The sequence below is a fragment of the Hyla sarda genome, chromosome 7 (genome assembly GCF_029499605.1).
Source record: "Hyla sarda isolate aHylSar1 chromosome 7, aHylSar1.hap1, whole genome shotgun sequence".
Taxonomy (NCBI): domain Eukaryota; kingdom Metazoa; phylum Chordata; class Amphibia; order Anura; family Hylidae; genus Hyla; species Hyla sarda.
In genome coordinates, this window is record NC_079195.1 from 138,037,578 (window position 1) to 138,043,242 (window position 5,665).

The window sequence follows — 5,665 nt, forward strand, 5'->3', positions numbered from 1 at the left end:
GTTATGTGCTTGTATTTATTGTATGAAGCACATTATTAGGGAATTATTGGAGGAATGTAAGCACAGTATATAGGGAATTTATGGAAGCACTGTATATATTTCATTATATTGGAACATTATATTTTTATGTATGCTGTCACTGTGTATAGATCCTTAGGGTGCGTTCACATGTGCCTATTTTTGCTGCAGATTTTGCTTCCTATTGTCAATGGGAAGAGAAATCTGCTAAAGCAAATCTGCAGCATATTTGCAGCAGAAAATACGCATTTGTGAACGCACCCTTATTGGTGGCACAGTATAGTTAAATAATAGTGGCACAGTATATAGTTCTGTTACGCCTAGCGCTCCGGGTCCCCGCTCCTCCCCGGAGCGCTCACGGCGTCTCTTTCCCTGCAGCTCCCCGGTCAGTCCCGCTGACCGGGAGCGCTGCTCTGTCATGGCCGTTGGGGATGCGATTCGCACAGCGGGACGCGCCCGCTCGCGAATCGCATCCCAGGTCACTTACCCGTTCCCGTCCCCTGCTGTCATGTGCTGGCGCGCGCGGCTCCGCTCTCTAGGGCGCGCGCGCGCCAGCTCCCTGAGACTTAAAGGGCCAGTGCACCAATGATTGGTGCCTGGCCCAATTAGCTTAATTGTTCCCACCTGTTCCCTGCCTTTATCTAGTCTCCTCCCTTGCACTCCCTTGCCGGATCTTGTTGCCTTAGTGCCAGTGAAAGCGTTCTTTGTGTGTTTATACCCTGTGTACCAGTACCTTTGCTATCTCCCTTGACTACGAACCTTGCCGCCTGCCCCCGACCTTCTGCTACGTCCGACCTTGCTACTGCCTACTCCCTTGTACCTCGCCTATCTTCTGTATCTTCAGCAGCCAGAGAGGTGAGCCGTTGCTAGTGGATACGACCTGGTCACTACCGCCGCAGCAAGACCATCCCGCTTTGCGGCGGGCTCTGGTGAAAACCTGTAGTGTCTTAGAACCGGTCCACTAGCACGGTCCTCGCTATCCCTCTCTGGCACAGAGGATCCACCTCCTGCCAGCCGGCATCGTGACAGTAGATCCGGCCATGGATCCCGCTGAGGTTCCCCTGCCAGTTGCCTCTGATATCACCACGGTGGTCGCCCAGCAAGCACGACAGATCGCCCATCTAACCCACCAGATGTCAGAAATGTCCACCATTGTGCACCAACTTCAGTCGCAACTTCATCAGCAATCATCTCCTCAGCCAGCTCCTGCACCCCTTCCGCAGCGAGTGGCCACTCCTAGCCTCCGCCTGTCTTTGCCGGACAAATTTAATGGGGACTCTAAGTTTTGCCGTGGCTTCCTTTCGCAATGTTCTCTGCACTTGGAGATGATGTCGGACCTGTTTCCTACTGAAAGGTCTAAGGTGGCTTTCGTAGTCAGCCTTCTGTCTGGAAAAGCCCTGTCATGGGCCACACCGCTCTGGGACCGCAATGACCCCGTCACTGCCTCTGTTCACTCCTTCTTCTCGGAAATTCGAAGTGTCTTTGAGGAACCTGCCCGAGCCTCTTCTGCTGAGACTGCCCTGCTGAACCTGGTCCAGGGTAATTCCTCCGTTGGCGAGTACGCCATACAATTCCGTACTCTTGCTTCTGAACTTTCCTGGAATAATGAGGCTCTCTGCGCGACCTTTAAAAAAGGCCTATCCAGCAACATTAAAGATGTTCTGGCCGCACGAGAGACTCCTGCTAGCCTGCATGAACTCATTCATCTAGCCACTCGCATTGACATGCGTTTTTCTGAGAGGCATCAAGAGCTCCGCCAGGAAAAAGACTTAGATCTCTGGCCACCCCTCCCACAGTCTCCACTGCAATCTGCGCCTAGGCCTCCCGCCGAGGAGGCCATGCAAGTGGATCGGTCTCGCCTGACCCTGGAAGAGAGGAATCGCCGTAAGGAAGAGAATCTTTGTCTGTACTGTGCCAGTACTGAACATTTTCTGGTGGATTGCCCAATCCGTCCTCCACGTCTGGGAAACGCACGCTCGCACTCAGCTCTCGTGGGTGTGGCGTCTCTTGATGCCAAGTCGGCTTCTCCACGTCTCACGGTACCTGTTCGGATTTCCACTTCAGCCAGCTCTCCCCTCTCAGCCGTGGCCTGCCTGGACTCTGGAGCTTCTGGGAATTTTATTCGGGACTCCTTTGTGAATAAATTCCGTATTCCGGTGACCCGTCTTGTCAAGCCACTCCACATTTCCGCGGTCAACGGAGCCAGGTTGGACTGTACCATACGTTTCCGCACGGAGCCCCTTCTTATGAGCATCGGATCTCACCACGAGAGGATTGAACTTTTGGTCCTCCCCAATTGCACCTCGGAAATTCTCCTTGGACTTCCCTGGCTTCAACTTCATTCCCCAACCCTGGATTGGTCCACTGGGGAGATCAAGAGTTGGGGGTCCTCTTGTTCCAAGAACTGTCTAAAACCGGTTCCCAGTAACCCTTGCCGTAACTCTGTGGTTCCTCCTGTATCTGGTCCCCCTAAGGTCATTAAGGACTCTGCCTGCCACAGGAAATGCCCCTCCCCCCCTCCCAGTTCCATCAGGCAAGCTTCTGTGTCCCCTCATGGCCCTCGTCCTGGTGTCACACTGCCCCGTGCCAGGTCCCGCCCTCTGCCCTCTCTCCCCATTCCTACTCCTGCGGTTCTGCCTGCCGTTGAGGAATCCCTCCATCCTTTCCCGGTGTCCTCATCCCAGGGGAGGCAGTTACCCGATAAAGAGAAGGGGAGACCTAAGGGGGGGGGTACTGTTACGCCTAGCGCTCCGGGTCCCCGCTCCTCCCCGGAGCGCTCACGGCGTCTCTTTCCCTGCAGCTCCCCGGTCAGTCCCGCTGACCGGGAGCGCTGCTCTGTCATGGCCGTTGGGGATGCGATTCGCACAGCGGGACGCGCCCGCTCGCGAATCGCATCCCAGGTCACTTACCCGTTCCCGTCCCCTGCTGTCATGTGCTGGCGCGCGCGGCTCCGCTCTCTAGGGCGCGCGCGCGCCAGCTCCCTGAGACTTAAAGGGCCAGTGCACCAATGATTGGTGCCTGGCCCAATTAGCTTAATTGTTCCCACCTGTTCCCTGCCTTTATCTAGTCTCCTCCCTTGCACTCCCTTGCCGGATCTTGTTGCCTTAGTGCCAGTGAAAGCGTTCTTTGTGTGTTTATACCCTGTGTACCAGTACCTTTGCTATCTCCCTTGACTACGAACCTTGCCGCCTGCCCCCGACCTTCTGCTACGTCCGACCTTGCTACTGCCTACTCCCTTGTACCTCGCCTATCTTCTGTATCTTCAGCAGCCAGAGAGGTGAGCCGTTGCTAGTGGATACGACCTGGTCACTACCGCCGCAGCAAGACCATCCCGCTTTGCGGCGGGCTCTGGTGAAAACCTGTAGTGTCTTAGAACCGGTCCACTAGCACGGTCCTCGCTATCCCTCTCTGGCACAGAGGATCCACCTCCTGCCAGCCGGCATCGTGACAAGTTCATTAATGGTGGCACAGTATATAGGGAATTTATAGATGAATGGTGGCATAGTATATAGTTCATTAATGGTGGCACAGTATATAGGGAATTAATAGATGAATGGTGGCACAATATATAGGGAATTAATAGATGAATGGTGGCACAGTATATAGGGAATTAATAGATGAATGGTGGCACAGTATATAGGGAATTAATAGATGAATGGTGGCACAGTATATAGGGAATTAATAGATGAATGGTGACACAGTATATAAGGAATTAATAGATGAATGGTGGCACAGTATATAGGTAATTAATAGATGAATGGTGGCACAGTATATAGGGAATTAATAAATGAATGGTGGCACAGTATATAGGGAATTAATAGATGAATGGTGGCACAGTATATAGTGAATTAATAGATGAATGGTGGCACAGTATATAGGGAATTAATAGATGAATGGTGGCACAGTATATAGGGAATTAATAAATGAATGGTGGCACAGTATATAGGGTATTAATAGATGAATGGTGGCACAGTATATAGGGAATTAATAGATGAATGGTGGCACAGTATATAGGGAATTAATAGATGAATGGTGGCACAGTATATAGGGAATTAATAGATGAATGGTGGCACAGTATATAGGGAATTAATAGATGAATGGTGGCACAGTATATAGGGAATTAATAGATGAATGGTGGCACAGTATATAGGGAATTAATAGTGGCACAGTATATAGTTAATTAATAGTGGCACAGTATATAGGGAATTAATAGATGAATGGTGGCACAGTTTATAGTTCATTAATAGTGGCACAGTATATAGTTAATTAATAGTGGCACAGTATATAGGGAATTAATAGATGAATGGTGGCACAGTATATAGGGAATTAATAGATGAATGGTGGCACAGTATATCGGGAATTAATAGATGAATGGTGGCACAGTATATAGGGAATTAATAGATGAATGGTGGCACAGTATATAGGGAATTAATAGATGAATGGTGGCACAGTATATAGGGAATTAAGGGGGGGTACGGTATATAATTAAAGGGAAACTGACAGGCTGTTTACTCGCACTAAACTCAATACACTAGGTTACAGTGCATGTATACAAAAATTGGTCTTTCCATTTTCTAGGTATTGCCCCACATTGCTAGTATGCAAAGTCAGTCTTGTGCGCAATGGAGGCGGAGCTTCCCTGCCTCCATCCTGTATGCTGTGCTATGCCTGGCCGGCTTTGTATATTTATAATTCTTTTTTTGCCAACTTGTATATTGCAGCATGTAAGCATATATTAGTGTGGTGTCATCTCTTCAGTGTAAGAACCAGAGCTGTGTGGAGATTCCTGCATAAGGTGGGTGCTGGGTTATTGGGGATGGGTGCTGGTTGATGGGTGCTGGGTGATTGGGGATGGGTGATTGGGGATGGGTGATTGGGGATGGGTGATTGATGATTGGTGCTAGGTGATTGGTGCTGGGTGATGGGTGCTGGGGGATGGGTGATTGGGGATGGGGGATTGGTGATTGGTGCTGGGTGATTGGGGATGGGTGCTGGGTGATTGGGGATGGGTGATTGGGGATGGGTGGTGGTTGATTGTGGATGGGTGATGGGTGATTGGGGATGGGTTCTGTCATATAGAGCTCAGGTGGGGGCATATAGGGGGAGATTTATTAAAACCTTTGCAGAGGAAAAGCCTTCTGCAAAACGATCTGATTGGTTGCTATGGGCAACTGCACCGCTCTTTCTCTGCACAGGTTTTGATGAATCTCCTCTATAATACAGTATATTATAGGGCAGCTGTCACATGTTTTCTGTAAATAAGACTGACAGCACAGCCAAAGTGTATATACACATGGCAGACCTCCATAGAAACTGTTCTTGACTCGATTTTACAAAAACACCAACCTTTATGGGGGCTAGGAATGTTGAGGAGGCCCGGCGGGAGTCCACTGTGTCCCTGGGCCGCAGCACATCTGCCCATTAAGTCTGGCAGACATTTTTTAAATTATGAAAAGTGCCCTCTTTTTTACTTGAGCCCCTGCCCTTCAAAATGTCTGTGCACATCCCTGCTCCCCCATGTACCATGGGCACACTGTTCTAAACATGGTGCCCTGTTGTTGATGTGAGGTAAAAGCAACACCATAGGGGCTTCCTACATTTGAGGGAAATGCAGTTGATAAGCAACAGCAAGCACTCCCCTATAGTC